Source organism: Dermacentor variabilis, chromosome 11 (genome assembly GCF_050947875.1).
Source record: "Dermacentor variabilis isolate Ectoservices chromosome 11, ASM5094787v1, whole genome shotgun sequence".
Classification (NCBI taxonomy): Eukaryota; Metazoa; Arthropoda; class Arachnida; order Ixodida; family Ixodidae; genus Dermacentor; species Dermacentor variabilis.
Genome location: NC_134578.1, coordinates 121,510,091 through 121,527,172, shown reverse-complemented (window position 1 = coordinate 121,527,172; position 17,082 = coordinate 121,510,091). Strand labels below are relative to the sequence as shown.

The 17,082-nt window shown below is 43.3% G+C and overlaps 1 protein-coding gene and 1 long non-coding RNA gene across 2 annotated transcripts in view; both read right to left on the bottom strand.

Moving 5' to 3' along the window:
* The window catches only part of LOC142563599 (ipis-1-like), an 86,427-nt gene that overhangs the window by 17,789 nt on the left and 51,556 nt on the right, over window positions 1–17,082 (bottom strand). The gene's annotated exons all lie outside the window — the stretch shown is intronic.
* Window positions 430–16,783, bottom strand: LOC142563598 (uncharacterized). The gene is made up of 3 exons (XR_012824350.1): window positions 16,452–16,783; window positions 15,573–15,684; window positions 430–727 (listed from the first exon to the last, which is right to left on the bottom strand). It is a non-coding gene; the product is annotated as an uncharacterized LOC142563598 (long non-coding RNA).

Here is a 17,082-nt window from a genome sequence, read left to right as displayed (position 1 = left end):
CGAGCTCTGCGCAACTACGTCACAATTAGCTAGGAAAAATATCGCTTGATTGTTAAGGAATGAAATCATTTTACGTGTCTTTATCTTGAATCTCTAATCATCTGTGTCCATGTTTGCCAAGTACCTTAATCATGTTTTGAGCTGCAGATAAGAACGCTACCTACTCTGCTGCTGGTTTCATTGTGAACAAGGCTCCCGTGGGAAGCCGAAACAAATATATTTTAAACCATTTTGGTTGCGTTTGCTTAGTCCTGACATTTCGCATGGCCCCCACGACTTCAAATTAATGAGGTTTACTGCATGTACACGTTTGCAATTACACGCTTACTTAATTTCTCTCAGCATGTCTGCTAGGCTACAGTTCATTTTGAGCACCGCGATTTCTCCTCCTCAGGGGCACCACATCTCGAAAGATATGCATCAAGTGCATCTGGAAAATTAATCATTTCACTGTAATACATGTATTGTTACAAACATTACACAAACAAATTTGAAACAATGTCGATGATACTGTCCACAGCTTCCAATTTATGGAGGCTCAATGCCGGCTTCTCAATGAAATTGCGGTCGTTCAGGAAGCACCACCAAAGAGCCCCTGTGATGCTCCTATCCTGAGTGCCAGAACTCCCCACACCAGTTTCGCCAGTTCTTTGCAGAACAGGGAGTCCTAGCCATGGCACTAGAGCAGGTGCCACTCCTCGTCAATGTATACATTTGCTAGGTGTACCTGCAATAAAAGGGCAGAGACACGTTAAGACTGCTTAGGTGTGGGAACGTGAAAGCATCTTTAGTGAACCAGATGGCTGCAATGTGACGTGCACAATATGACACACACAGTAGGCACACCTTAAAGGGACTGACAACCGATTTTTAAGGACCTAGTTCTTGGCACAACACAAAGCTCACCCTCAGTAGCATTTACATCTGCAACGGTTACTTCCAAAAGCACATGGATATTGTGGCATCACAGAAGTGTCCTTGTTTCACACCCCAGGTTCTATTCCCACCCAGTCTGCCAAACTTTCTCATTAAAGCAGCTAATTTGCTTTGTTTACAGGAATCTGAGAAATCTGACATCAAGCCTTTTTTATGCATCTTTATGGTTTGTGCAATCAGCCATTGGTTTTATGTCACTAACTGCTGGCAGCAAAAAGAAGTATGTCCAGTGGCATTAGTGTAGGGGCTCCACACAAAATTATATGGCTTACCTCTGTTTGAAAGTAATCTTTAAAGAGACTACACAAGCAATACACAACCACTTTCAGTGAGCCCAAGTTGACTTTCAGCTTTGTGAAGCGTAGAAAGTGGTACAGGTTGTACGGCATGGTGTAGCACGAAAAACTGGAAAAAGAAAGGTTCTAAAGGACAGAAAAAAGGGAAAGACGGCGCCACACTCAACTGTTTATTAGACACAAAACTTGCTACATATATACCGCGCACACTCTCGACATCAGGGGAAGAAAAGAGCAAGTGTCAGGTCATCTTGTTTGCGTCAAACCGAACAATTTCTTTTTGCATCATATAACAAAACAGATGTTTGACTAACACACGCTTGACCAGTTATACGAATGTGACATGCCTCTAGCAGTTCCTGCGCAGTTTTATCGCTACTCTTACCTAGGATTCTCACCACAGAAAAACTTGGCTTACAGTACAGCAGCACGGTATACAATACGCAGAAAAATGGGCATTCACATGCGCTTTTAAATTCTTTGCATGTTCCTTCATTCAGTCTTTCACACAACGGCCAGTCTGCCCGATGTAGGTTTTCCTGTAACTTAGCGGTACATGTATCTGGTAAACCACAGCAGTGGAACACTTTTCCACGTAGCACTTTGCATGTTTGACTTCGTACATTTGCACTGCACATTCTATGATTCGGGGACATAGGCAAGACAGCGTGTTCGAGGAAGAAAACAACAGGTACCTCATACCTGTTTGCCGCCTTGAGGCTGTGGCTCACCCTGTGGTAATAAGGTGCCACTTGAGCCTTTCTTTGGGAATCGTGCTTACTTCCCTCACTCCCCTTCGGATTATTGTTACATTTGAGTTGCTGCAGCGAGGTTTCTGCCACTAGGTGATGACCGAATGAGGAAATCTGGCATTTAAAAGCTGCTGGACATGATGCTTGAAACTAGACAAAAAAGCTATGTGGAAAAGCGGTCCACGTGGTTTACCAGACACCGTTAAGTTATGGGAAAACCTATGTCGGGCAGATTGGCCATTGTGTGAATGACCGAATGAGGGAACAAAAAAATTTAAAAAAGGATATGAACACCCATCTCTCTGCACATTGCAAATCGTGCTCCTGCAAGCCACGTTTTTCTGAGGTGAGAATCCCAGGTAAGAGTAGAGATAAAACCGCGCGGGAACTACTAGAGGCATATTACATTCAGATCAGTGGTCAAGCATGTGTTAGTCAAACATATGTTTTTTATATGATGTGGAAATGAAATTGTTGGGTATCACACAAACAACATGACCTGTCACTTGCTCTTTTTGCTGCCCCTGATGTCAAGAGTGTGCGCAATATATATGTAGCAAGTTTTGTGCCTAATAAACAGTTGTGAGTGTAGTGCCATCTTTCTTTCCCTTCTTTCTGTCCTTTTGTATCTTTCTTTTTGCAGTTTGTTGCACTACAACAGCATGGCATTTAGCAAAGACCAAGTCGCTCAAGAGAAAGTTACTGTGTGGTGCAGGTTGTACCAGCCAATCAGAAGAGCTTTCTTAGTATCCACCTCTGATCACCCTCTGAGCAATTAGACGGCTTGTATCTCTACAACTTTTGGCTTGTGCTGTTAGGCTATCATTACATAAACTATAAATGCAGAAGTACATATTAGCATGCTTTATGAAAAGCCAGAGTAGTACTATACTGACTGGATGTGACATAAATGGTAAGAATGTTCTGGCTGGAAACATTGTGAGTTTATCAACACTGACTGACGAGTAACTGAGAAAGTTGGTGCATGTTCATGGTTAACTTTTGCATACAACACAAGGGACAGAAGAGAGACCACAGCGCACAAAAGCTACCAATTCAATGTTTAAATGTTTATTTTATGGAAAGAATACAGAAAATATTTACACTGCATGTGCACTTGTACTGCACAAACGTTCTTTTAGAATGAGGGCAAATGTTGCATAACAAATAGAATTAGAAAGCACAGAGTGATTGCTATTCTGTGTCATTTAGAGAGTGTTCCTCTTTTTCACACAATCATAATTAGAGCGGACTGACACGTCCCAGTATTTAATTGATATTCCTTACTGTTATTGTTGGCCATTCAGTTACCAGAGGTGAAAAAAACAGATGAACAATCTAAATCTGATGCATAGCACCAGTCATGTCAATGCATTGTCATGTGGCACATATGGTGCTCTCCTGGGTGCATGTGAGGCACCAGCCAGTCTGCCCAATGTACATTTGACCAAATATACAGATGATCAAAGGAATAGACTACACTACTGCTAACGTACACAAGACAAATTTGGTGGTATCTTTAACTAAGCAAGCCTCCCTAGCCTGGGTGCCTTTCTCAATTCGCTTGTAGACTGCTTGCTAGGGATACACATTTGAACACACATACATATGTATACACATGCACAACAGTCCACAAGTGAATTTAGAAAGGCGAGCAGGCAAACAAGGTTTGCTTGGTTAAAGCAAGTTTGTCTAGTGCGTGTGAGAGGCAGTGTACTGTATTCCTTTCACATGTGGTCAAATGTACACAGGGCAGACTGGCCATAGCTAAATGCGCCAAATGTGTGCCAAAGAAATCACTAGTATGCTCGTCCAACTTGACCGTGCATTGCTGCGATAGGGCCTCAGGCTAAATTAAGATCGTTCATCTGTTCTCATCCACGGTGAAGAATTGACGAGAGAAATCAGTGAGGCGTACCACATAAATAAGACGTGTTAGCCAGCCCTCATTGTCAATGCAAGAAAAGCGTCCTTTCGAGATGACAAGGGATAGAAATTATTCTGCACATATTTACTTTTCTTTTTATGCAAATACTGTTTATCGTGGTTTAATGCCTTTATATCACAACTTACATCTTCCCTCTGAAAGAACTTGTGCACAATATAAGCACATATCCAGTGACATTGTTATTTTTAATCCTTCCATGAAACAGAGAGACAGTTGTTAGCAGCAGTCATGTTGTATGGTCTCCCTTCCCTCCCTGTGCAAATTCTGTCCTGAAAAGTTACATGAACTGAATGGCAAACTCATAAGGACACTACAAATTTCACCTAGTGAACACAGCTGGTTCTCGGAAAATGCACGAATACGGTGATAGGTATGTGTCGGCATAGTGTAGCACGCTAACTTCGACACTACTGCAATACTTCAGCTGTCACACGACTACAGTGCTTAAGAGACCACAGAAGTGTAAGTGCACAACAAAAAAAGCAGGTGCATCAATCATAAATTTGACTTCAGCAAACACAGGCTGTTTCGTGTGGCTAAAACACTAGCTAATATGTAGAAAGTATATGCACAGGTATACTTAGCTATAGATACTCGCCCATCCAACTTAAAAACTTATTATGAGTTGCTGTGCATATGATGCTTGCTCTAGACACTGGTGGTTACAACAAAGATACTTTTAGAATGAGATAAAATGCTTTCATCTGCCCAGTAATCGAAGTTTTATTGATAGCATTATAATTTAGACTTGCTGGTTATAGATATTCTGACCTCAACAGCACCAAGCAGATTGAATATAAGAATGCCCACTGCGCTGACCAAATACATAGTGTGAAACAGAACAACACGAAAAGGGACCCAAAGTATTAGAAATTATTCATGACAGCTGTTGAATTAGGGCTTGCTGGTTGATTATCACTATTAAAATTACAGAAGTGCCAATCGGAATGTTCTATGTGGTGCGGTTGAAATTAAATTCATTTGATGAGCAACAACGAGCAAATGCTACAGCAAAAGCAACCAGACAATTTAGCACTATGTATGAAATAGTGTTCTTTAATGATTGAGCATCAATACACGGATCTATCAGCTAACTATGTGATCTATACTGTGTTTACTTAAAGTGAAAAATAATGTAACTGGACATAGACTCTTAGCTGCTACAATGGCTATTTGCATGAATGGGCATAGCTTGCCAAAATGTTTTTTTTATGGGAGAGAAAAAAATCAAGCTTACTAGAAAACACCTTAGTACAGCAGTAACGTCATCAATACTTCCTTTTGGGAGAGTTGGTTCATCTCGAAACATATGGGTAACAACACAAACAGACCACAAGAAGGCAGACACGTACACACAGTGCTGACTAACAACTGATTTTATTGGCAAGGATAGCACACCTTGTAGGGTGTCTCACATAACTTGAGCCAAGAATTTTTTTTAAAAATGAAAGGCACGTTGGAAGCGAACTGAACCGAATGCATACTATTCGCAATAGCCTATAGTAACTCCTACAATCCTTTGTTTTCCCCATAACTCGCCAATTAATTAAATTTAATTACCCAACTCTAATTATCGGCTGAGGACCCCAAGTATGGCACACAGATTCGTAGAGGCCGTTCAGAAACCACCGATCGAGTTGTTTGCTTAACGATACGTCTCACATAGTCATTTCTTCTGAGTTGCAAAGAAAGTCCGCGAAATATGAAACAAGGCACGTGACAGAGTGCTTGCGCAGTGGTATTGTGCTCCTCTGAAGTGTGCCTTCGGTGAACAAGGTCGGCTCCCGTCGGATGATGGCGTAAATGCGTGCTGCAGGCGAAGCGGTGCTAATGAGATAAAGAATGCCCTGCCACTTTCTCATCACCAGTCACGATGCAGCCAACCTTGTTCACCAAACGCATGCTTCAGAACAGCACAATACCACTATGCTCCATCACGTGGCCTTCTTATTTCATGGGCTTTCTTTGCAACCAGGAAAAAAGGACTACACGAGACATTTAGTAAAGGAAAGAACTTGATCGGTGGTTTGTGAAGGTGCTCTACAAATCTGCGTATCATACTTGGGGTCCTCAGCCAATAACTAAAAGTTCTGTAATTAAACTTATTTAATTTGCAAGTTATGGGAAAAACAAAAAATTGTCTGAGTTACTATAGGCTATTGCGAATAGTATGGGTTTCGTTCAATTCCCTTCACACGTGCCTTTCATTTTTAAATTCTTGGCTCACGTTATGTGGGACACCCTGTATATGCCAGAGTGAAGCAAGGGAAATGAAAGGGAAAATCATGTCAAGGGTGACAGCGTGCCAAGTTCACAAGCGCAATGAAGCCAACCAAACACAACAAAGCGCAAACAATTATTTTTCTTTTCCTTTGCAATCTGAAGCCCCGATAGCCGCACCCAGAAGATCAGATTCAGCATCAAAGAGAGCAAAGTGAGGGGTGCTAAAACAGTTGCTACCGAATTTTCTAATGTGGAAGGTTTTTAAACTGATGTGCGCAGTCTTGTCACTGCTCTTTCCTAGAATCGTCGTGACTTTCATCTGGGCCCCACAATCCGTATACTTGCTAACGTGCGCAACTAAATGTGCATATTTCTCATCTAGTGGTTTTTTTTTTCAGTTTTTGAGGGTGTTCCCCTGAACGGTCATTGATACAGCGAGCAATTTCACGGACAGAAAACATCCCACATGACATGGGGATGCAATACACCACTCCAGTGGAACATTTTACTAACGGCGGTTGGCGCTTCTTCTGGCATTACATATACGTTGACACAACTTTCCCAGCTCCTTTCGGGCATAGAAACAAATTGGCACACCGTGCCTACTTGCCACCTTAAGATTGTGGGAAAGTTTGTGGATGTAAGGGACCACCTCTGTCTTAGGTGCCTTCAGTTGATCCTCAACCATTGCACTTCCACATCCACACTTGAACTTTTCAAGGAGGACTTCTGAAATGGCAGTCAAGACCGAGATGGGGAACCCTGCAGCTAAAAGACGGCTTACCTGATTATGAAAACTGAGCTTAACCTGATGTGGGCACGATTTTTGGAGAGCCTATTCCATACGCAACACCTGTATACTTCTCTTAATTGTCTTGGAGTGTGCCGAGTGAAAGGGCAGCAATTCCTTAGCCCGTGGGTTGGAGGCCCAGCCAACATGTCCATCACTGAACGTAATCTTTACGTATAAAAACTAAAATTGAAAGGTTCGGAAGTTCAAGGGTGAAAGGCAACTCACGTCTATGTTTGCTAAATATAGATAAAACTTTGCCTACTGTAGAGGGTAGGTGAAGGTGGGCTGCTGTTTATAAAAGCACCAAATAAGTGTCAACATGCCCAAAAATTTTTAAAACTGGCCCCCCATTAAACACTTGTTCCAGTGTGTTGTCCACCTTTACCTGAAAAATGTCACAAAGATTAGGGGCTACGCAAGACCCTATGCAGATGCCATCGCACTGCAAAAACAGCTGCTTGTCAAATACAATAAAAGTCGAGTTCACATAAAACTGCAATAAAGATAGAAAATTATGAACGGCCAAACCAACGGTGTTCTGGAAGGATACGTCGCCGTTATCTTCTATGCACTCTTTGACACATGCCAGCAGTTGATTCTGTGGAACAGAATTAAACAACTCCTGCACGTCTTCCGAAAAACCGAAACCAACATGATCATTTCGCTCTAAAAACTGTACTACTGCGACTGATTTCTTTAAAAGTAATGGGTCGTTTAAAGCTAGCGCCTTGAGCTTCTTTAGCAAAAACTGGCTAACACTTCTGCCACAATCCCTGTTCACTAACAATAGTGCTTAACGGAACTTTGGGCTTGTGTGTCTTGGCTGTGAAAACCCCCCTCAAACTGTTCCCTCTGCTGTTAGATATGTCCCTGGCAAACTTTCCAAGGTATAATTGCTTACAAAACTCAACGAACTTAATTTTTCCTCGCACTTCACTTTTCTCTCCAGGGACACAGTTCTTATTAGCCGCTACCAAACATTTTTAATTGTAAATTCCCTTGGGTAACGTATGTGATTCCGTCTGGTCCTGGTGCCGACATGACCCATCTTGGCATCGAATCATGACGTCTTCTTCTATCTTATTATAATATGACGTGGGAGACAGGAAATGTTCCAGATTCTTGGAAATGCAGTTGCGTTGTAGGCCTGCTTAAGCCGGGGAAATACCCTAACGAGCTCTCCTCCTGCAGACCGATCACCTTAGCCAGTTGCGTCGACAAAGTAATGGAAAGAATGGTCTTGTCAAGGCTGGAATGGTTTCTAGAGAAAAATAATTGCTTTCCCGATTTTATGCATGGATTTAGAAGAGGCCGTTCTTCCATTGACGGTGTTATTGACTTGGTATCCACTGTTGAACAAGAAAGAAGTCGCCGTCGGTTAGTTGGAGCTGTTTTTCTGGATATTAAGGGTGCATACGACAATGTACTCCATTATGCAATCCTTGATGCACTGGAAGATTTAGACGTCGGTGGCCGGCTATATGCATGGATTGTTAGCTACCTCAGTGGCCGCACGGTGTATATGCCGACAAGTGATGGCGACACCGGACAGTACCATATACATTGAGGTGTTCCACAAGGAGGAGTTCTCAGTCCAACTCTTTTCAATGCTGCATTGATTGGCCTTGCATCCGAACTTCCTAGCACGGTGAAGATTAGCGCTATGCGGACGACATATGCATATGGACATCTGGAGCCACCTGTCCCCAAATGCGTGCTAGGCTTCAACGTGCAGTGACAATCACAGCTAAGTATCTGCGGCGTCAAGGCCTCCAACTCTCAACAGAAAAATGTTCCGTGATTACATTCACGCGAAAACAAATGACCAGGTATCCGATAATCATTAACGGAGTAGCGATACCTACGGTTACACACCACAGATTCCTTGGTGTAGTCATAGACCGGGGATTCTCTTGGTCAAGACACGTCGCCGCACTGAAGTCAAAGCTGAAGAGTTTTGTTCACGTCCTTCGCGTCGTTGCAGGAACAAGATGGGGCCCCTCGGAGTCGTCGTTACTCCAATTGTACCAAGCACTATTCGTAGGGTATATACGGTACATCATTCCGGCGCTCTCAGGCATGAGACTTAGCTGTGTGCGTGCGCTGGAGAGCATTCAAGCTCAAGCATTGCACACATGTTTAGGCCTCCCATGATGCACGTCAACCAATGGAACAATAGCGGAAGCTCTTAGTTGTCATATTGGGGTATACTTGCTCTGCGAGCCTCTTCGAATGTACCTTCGCATGTTGACCCGACACAGGCACCATCCTCTGTCATCGCTCCCTGCCACCCACCCAGTTTCCAGCTTTTCAAGGACTATATCGCGCCATCAACGCGTTTTGCAATCGAGATTTTCTCCCGCCTGTATTCCAAGAATACCCCCGTGGGTTCTGCCTAAACCTGTCGTTACATTGCAGATACTTGGAATTACTAAAAAGTCATATCCGTTGCATCTATTGGCCTCAGGCAGCTCACCCTGTGGCACATTTCTACAAAGTACGGAGATACTGCACACGTGTATACCGATGACTCTGTCACACCATATGCCTCCACTGCAGCCTTCGTCATTCCACATATGATCATTGCTCGGCGGTTTAAACTAGGCCATAGCTCAACATCAACTGCCGCAGAACTTGTTTCTATCCGGGAGGCACTTAGATTTCTCTCTGAGGAGCCTCCTCACGCATGGACAATATTCTGCGATTGTAAGCCAGCTCTTCAAACGATTGACTGTGCCCTCAGACGGGGCCCGTATTATTCCATGGCTATAGAAATTACAGAACGGCAACTAGATATGGCCACAATGTCACCTTTCACTGGATACCCTCACACTGTGGCCTGATCAGGAACGAACAGGCAGAAGCTGAAGTGAAAACTGCTTTAGATAATGCTTGTGAAGTACGCATTCCGTTCTCACGTACAGACACAAACGTCCTACTTCGTCGCATAAACCGCAACTCTACGTTAGAACACTGAACCTAACCAGATCGACGACACAAGCGGTTACACAAATGGGACCAAGAAATGAAATTTCATATGCCTCACAAGCTCAAAAGAAGCCACACGAGCACGGTGCACCGGATTTGCCTTGGTGTCGCATTCACCAACCGTTATAGACATATGATAGGTGCCAGTGATACTAGCCCAAACTGAATGCTGTGAGGTGCCAGAAACACTTGAACATATATTTTGTGTGTGTCCCACCTACGCGCAAGAACGACAGCAACTTGCCTCTTCCATTGCAAAGATCCATGAGAGACCGCTATCGGACGAGTTTCTTTTAGGTCCTTGGCCTAATGCAAACAGCGCAGCCCTGGTAACAAGAGCCGCTGTAGCTTTTCTCCAAGCCACTGGGCTGGACGCACGGCTTTAGAGAGGCCACAACTCTGAATTTGTATATACGCATCTCTTCCTTATACCATCATCATTCATCGGCCCTTTCCCTCCCCGTCCCTCTTCCCCAGTGTAGAGTAGCAGGCCAGAGCAAGTTATGGCTCAGGCCGACCTCTCTGCCTTTCTGTAAATAAATTTCTCTCTCTAACTTGGGTAATACGACGAGCCCACTCTCTTTGTCAGCTTGCGTAAGCATCAGGTTGTTGCTCTTAAAAAAAGATATGTCATTCAACAATCTCCTATGGTGCGAGTCCGGGGTTTTTGGAGCAAGCTTTAGCAGGCAGTCAACACCTTTGAGAAGGCGGTGGTCCCAATTATCATCTTTTCCTGAGTGGCCAATTTCCAAGTTAATGCAGTGAGATCATGTGCAGGAACATCAGCTTGGACCCCAAATTTGGATCCTTTCTGCAGATGATGCATAATCTTCCCTGGTATGTGGACGTCCCCCATGACGACATTGCTTCCATCTTGCGTCATTTTCCTCCTGAACACCGGAGCAACTCATTCAAGATGCAAGCATCTTAATCGCAAGCCAATCAGGATGGTCCTTAAAACACAGAAGATGGAACCAGTCCTGTAAAAGTTGGACTTGTTGTCACAGTTCTGAGTGACTTATTCTGCAAAATCTTTTCACATGCCCCCACACTGGTTTCACAAGGCTGAAGAGGGTACTTACTTCATTAGGGACGAGTCCTTTCCGGATGCAAAAGGTGAAGTGTCTTTCCTTCCTCTTGTAAGGTTGTAAGGCACCTTCCTTTTCCACCATCAACCTCCTACTCAGTCACATCGCCCATGCAACATGCTAGTCAAGACAGTTCACCTTTTCTATCCGGAAATGACTCGTCCATAACGAAGTAAGTGCCCTCTTCGGCCCTGTGAAACCAGCGTGGGGGCACGTGAAAAGACTTTGCAGAATAAGTCGCTCAGGACAAGTTGCACCTTCTGTGATTTAAGGACCATCCTGACCGGCTTGTGATTAAGAAGCTCGCATCTTTGAAGCGCCTAGTGGCACAGCTCATGGAGTGCAGGTGGAGGTGCATCTTGAATATGTTGCTCTGTTGTACAGGAGACAAGAAAATGACGCAAGATGGAAGCAATGTCAGCGTCATGGGGGACATCCATATACCAGAGAAGATTATGCAACATCTGAAGAAAGGATCCAAATTTGGGGTCCAAGCTGATGTTCCTGTGCATGATATCACTGCAATGAATCGAAAAGTGGCCACTCAGGAAAAGATGATAATCGGGACAGCTGCCTTCTTGAAGGTATTGACTGGCTGCGAAAGTTTGCTCCGAAAACCCCGGACTGGTACTGTACTAGATTGTTGAATGACATCTCTTTCTTTAAGAGTAACAACCTGATGCTTATGCAAGCTGACAAACAGGGCGGGTTCATTATTTTACCCAAGGGAACTTACAATGAAAAAGGTTTGGTAGCGGCTAATAAGAACTTTGACCCTGGAGAGAAAAGTGAAGTGCAAGTAAAAACCAAGTTCGTAGAGTTTTGCAAGCAATTAGACCTCGAAAAGTTTGCCAGGGACATATCTAACAGCAGAGGGAACAGTTTGAGGGGGTTTTTCACAGCCAAGACACATAAGCCCGAAGTTCCGTTTAGCACTATTGTTAGTGAAGAGGGATCGTGGCAGAAGTGTGTTAGCCAGTTTTTGCTAAGAAGCTGAAGACGCTAGCTTTGAACGACCCATTTCTTCTAAAGCAATCAGTCGCAGTAGTAGATTTTAGAGGGAAATGATCATGTTGGTTTCGGTTTTTCAGCAGATGTGCAGGACTTGTTTCATTCTGTTCCGCAGAATCAACTGCTAGCATGTATCAAAGACTGCATTGAAAATAATGGCGACGTATCCTTCCAGAACACTGTCGGTTTGTCCGTTCATAACTTTCTATCATTATTGCAGTTTCATTTGAACTCTACTTCTATTGTGGTAATAGTTCTGCGGAAACCCGCAAGGTGGAGATAAGTAATTAATTATGGGAAAATGAGACATCCACTCAATCGTAGCAATTAATTGCTACGATTGACATCTGCTACCCTACTACCTGCTATCCACCGGGTTAGCTCAGCTGGTCGAGTGGCTGCCCTGGAAAGGCAGTGGTCCTGGGTTCTAGTCCCGGACTAGGACGAATTTTCCTTCAACTGCGAGGCTTTTCTTTAAGGAACCCGCATGGGTTTCCTTTGTAGCAATTGCTATGATTTGGTGGATACCTCATTTTCCCTAAATTAATTACATTTATTGTATTGACGAGTAGTCATTTCTGTAGCGACATGGCATCTGCATAGGCTCTTGCGTAGCCCCTATTCTTTCTGACATTTTTCTGGCCAAGGTGGAAAATGCACTGGAACAGATGTTTAATGGATCCCGGTTTTAAAATTTTTGAGGTATGTTGATAATGTTTTAGTGCTTTTAAAAAAGCAGCCTACCTTCCCCTACCCCTCTACATTAGGCAAAATATTTTCCATTTTTAGCAAACATATACATGGGTTGCGTTTCACCCATGAACTCCCGGACCTTTCAAGTTTAGTTTTTAGACCTAGAAATCATGTTCTGTGATGGACATGTTTGCTGGGGCTACTACCGACGAGCTAAGAAGTTGCTGCCCTTTGACTCGGCACACTCCAAGACAATTAAGAGAGGTATAGCGGTGTTGTGAATGGCATCAGCTCTCCAAAAATCGCGCCCACATCTAATTAAGCCCATGTTTAATAATCAGGCAAGCCGCCTTTGGCTGCAGGTTCCCCATCATGGTCTTGACTGCCATTTCTGAAATCCTACTTCCAAAATTCAAGTGAGGATCAGGAAGTACAATGGCTGAGGATCAATGGAAGGCACGTAAGACAGAGGTGGTCCCTTACATCCATAAATTTTCCCACAATCTTAAGAAGGTGGCAAGTAGGCACGGCGTGTCAATTTGTTGCTCTGCCCCAATTAAGCTGGGAAAGTTGTGTCCACATATCTTTAACGCCAGAAAACGTGGATGCCAGAAGGACCACCAACCGCTGTTAGTAAAATGTTCCACTGGAGTGGTGTATTGCATCCCCATGTCATGTGGGATGGTTTATGTCGGCGAAACTGGTCGCTGTGTCAATGACCGTTTAGGGGAACACGCTCAAAAAAGTGAAAAAAAAAGAAGAAACTAGATGATAAATATGCACATTTAGTTGCGAACGTTAGCAAGTATACTGATTGGGTGGCCTGGTTGAAAGAGACGATTCTAGGGAAGGGCAGTGACACGACCGCACGCATCAGTTTAGAAGCCTACTACATTAGAAAATTTGGTAGCAGGTGCTTTAGCACCCCTTCCCTTGCTCCCTGTGATGCTGAATTTGATCTTCTGCATGTGGCTACCGGGGCTTCAGACGGCAAAGAAAAATAATTGTTTGCATATTGTTGCGCTTGGTTGGCTGTATTGTGCTTGCGTGGTTAGCACGCTATCACCCTTGACGTGTTTTCCCCTTCATTTCCTTTGCTTCACTGGCATATATAAGGTGTGCTATCCTTGTCAATAAAACCAGTTGTTAGCCAGCACTATGTGTATGTGTCCCCCTTCTTCTGATCATGTTTGTGCTGTTACCCATATGTTACAGCAGTAACTGCAGCACAGTGAATAATGACCTTCATGTATCATTTCAGACTCATCAAATGTGTATTTGCCAGTGGCAGTTATTCTGGGAACAAGAGATAAATAATTGCAAATATGAATGTTAAACAATGGTAAGCATGCCATGTGCTTAGACATGCAACATAGTTGTCCCACTACACTTTGAATTCTTATGTGCACGGAAACTGCACAAGCGTGTAGAATAAACAGAAAAGAAGATGGAAATAAAAGCTGCAGCATAGGAAACAGTTTCAAAACAATAAAGCCAAAATAAAAAAGTGAGAAATACACCGTGTACTAAGCAAAAATAATAACTTTTACGCTTTTAGCGCACAAAAAGGGACGAGAGACAGAGGTACGACACGGACACAGCGCTAAGTTCCAGCAATTGTTTTATTCTACAAAGCGGTACACATATTTATGGGTAACAGACAACAGCATAAGCATGCACATATGCACTGGTTTCTAATCAAATGAGACAGCAACGAGACGTGTAATGGAAAGTTAAGATGATATCGAAGATGAAAAAGCGACCATGCATAGCCAAAAAATTTTTGTAATTGCAAGATTAAAATGCCATCTCCATCAAGCCACCCTCTGTGACACGTTCAAAAAATCAAATTATTTTTTTGAAAGATCGATTGAAGGTGCGCTAACACGAGCGTTCCCCAAACTAGCGATCTTCGCCGCTTCAATAATCTGTGTTAGCATGCCTTCAATCGATCTTTCAAAAAAAGAATTCGATTTTTTAAACGTCACAGAGGGTGGCTTGGCGGAGATGGCATTTTAATCTTGCAATTACACAAAATTTTTTGGCCATGCATGGTCGCTTTTTCATCTTCGATATCTTAACTTTCCATTACACATGTCTCGTTGCTGTCTCATTTGATTAGAAACCAGTACATATGCGCATGCGTACGCTGTTGTCTGTTACCTATATATATGTGTACCGCTTCGTAGAATAAAACAATTGCTGGAAGTTAGCGCTGTGTCCGCGTCGTACCTTTGTCTCTCACCCCTTTCTGTGCGCCAAAAACCTAAAAGTTATGGAATGCCAACATGCCCAAACCTACGCTCTTTCAAAAATAATAAAGGGAAAATCTTACAGAATTTGTCAGCTGTTGAAAAATTTGACTTCACCCTACCATTTGCTAGCCGCCTGGTTAGCTCAGATGGTAGAGTGGCTGCCCTGGAAAGGCAGTAGTCCCGGGTTCAAGTCCCAAACCATGACGAATTTTTCTTGAACTTCGAGGCTTTTCTTTCGAGGAACCTGTACGGGTTTCTTTTGTAGCAATTGCAATGAATGGGTGGATGTCTGATTTTCCCTTTATTAATTACTTCTCTCCACCTTGCGGGTTTCCGCAAGAACTATTCTGTCAAACAAAAATGAAATTTAAATTGCAGCCAAGCAATTGATGCAAGAAAAAAGACTTAACATCAGGACATGTTAGATCTAGTTTTATATAGAAAACAATAACAGCTATGAACACAAATAAGCAGCAAGTTGCAAAAATATTAGCCTACTTAGTAAGCTGTGTTGAGTAATATGTTGATAAACTTATTCACGAATGATACTGAGGTCCTACTCTTTGGAACACATACACATCATACATACCTGAACCAAGCAATCAGATTACACACTGCGCTATGGCAGTCATTCAAGGTTTCCCTGCATTTCTGCTGGCTCCTCCATTATGTGGACACTGGTGTGGGTTACGGCCTCGCCACTACAAAATAAGTTCGGAAAGTTCGCAGTTAATTTATAGCAGTGGCACATTAACGGTGTCACAGTGTGAACACATGCAAGGAGCATTTAAAAATAGTCACGAAAATAATGTTTGCATTAATGAAGGGTGGCCACAGAGGGACCCCTTCATCACCGTAAAATTTTTAACACACACACAGCAGCAACACATTACAAAGAATCTTTGTTTACATACCAATTCAATTTTTTCATGACTTAGTTTAAGCAACTGTCTCGTGTCATGTTTAGTTATGCATAAGTTATGTCAACACATCTTGTCTTAAAAATTTTTAGTAATCTGTACCTGTTGCAAGCTTTGACTGCTTACGTTTTTTTTTTTCTAAAACTGCTCGTAAATTCAGAACCGCGTAAGCACAGATTATTTACAACGTAGAAGCATTTATACGCGAGGAAACGTCATTGCAGTAAGAATCTGTTAAAATGCAGATGAGCGTTGTTATGCAACTTAAGCAGAAAAGCGGGAGCTCACGCACAGGCGCACATGATGAACACGATTATTTCCGAACGTAATATTTCTCAACGGAAGAAAACGCTTATAATGATTTTCAATTTCGCATTAAGACAATAAACTTGCCTAGCTAAATTCTGACAACCAGCGCTCAGCGAGCATCAGCCCGGGTTCCACTGTTGCCGTGGCAGTTCTATTGGTTCCATTCTACGCTCGTGCACTCTGTGCACACACGAGAAGCACGCACAATACACGTGTAGTTAGCAAGCACGATTACTTACCTTTTGAATGGTACGACGCAGTTGAAAAGCGCTCTCCAAGTTGCTGGTGCTGCGTCGACTCCCAGCCTACACGCCGTTACGTAGTGGACGAGCTGAGGCACGCTAATAATACACATTATTTCTTTGCGACGTCCAGCGAACTTGCCACAACCAGACACAAAAGAGAACGCACTCCAGGGCATGAAAATCGTTGGTCCCCATTTGCCTGGCACGCCACGCATATGGCGAGTTTCAGAGAGACACAAGCTATCTTCTGGCACTTCTGTGTTCGCGAACTAAGTCACATTTCGTTACACCAAACACAAAACCACACAATTAGACAAACACGCCACAACGGCTCGCGCAACCGCCCGGCGACCGGCAGTTGCAAAATAGAGAGCAGACTAGACGAATGAATGCTATGAGCGTCTCCTTTGAAACAGGGTGGTGGGTTGCGCCACCAACCGATCGCATGGGGCGAGCGTCATCTGTAGACCTTTGCGGTTGTGTGGCCCCCGTGATGCCTTAATATCAACCAGTACCCACTCATTTTGTGCCGTATTGCGCCCAACTACGTATAGTTGCGAGACAAAAAAAAAACTAACATTGAAGCGTCTATATTGCACGCTATACTTTACTGTAGAAAAAAAAT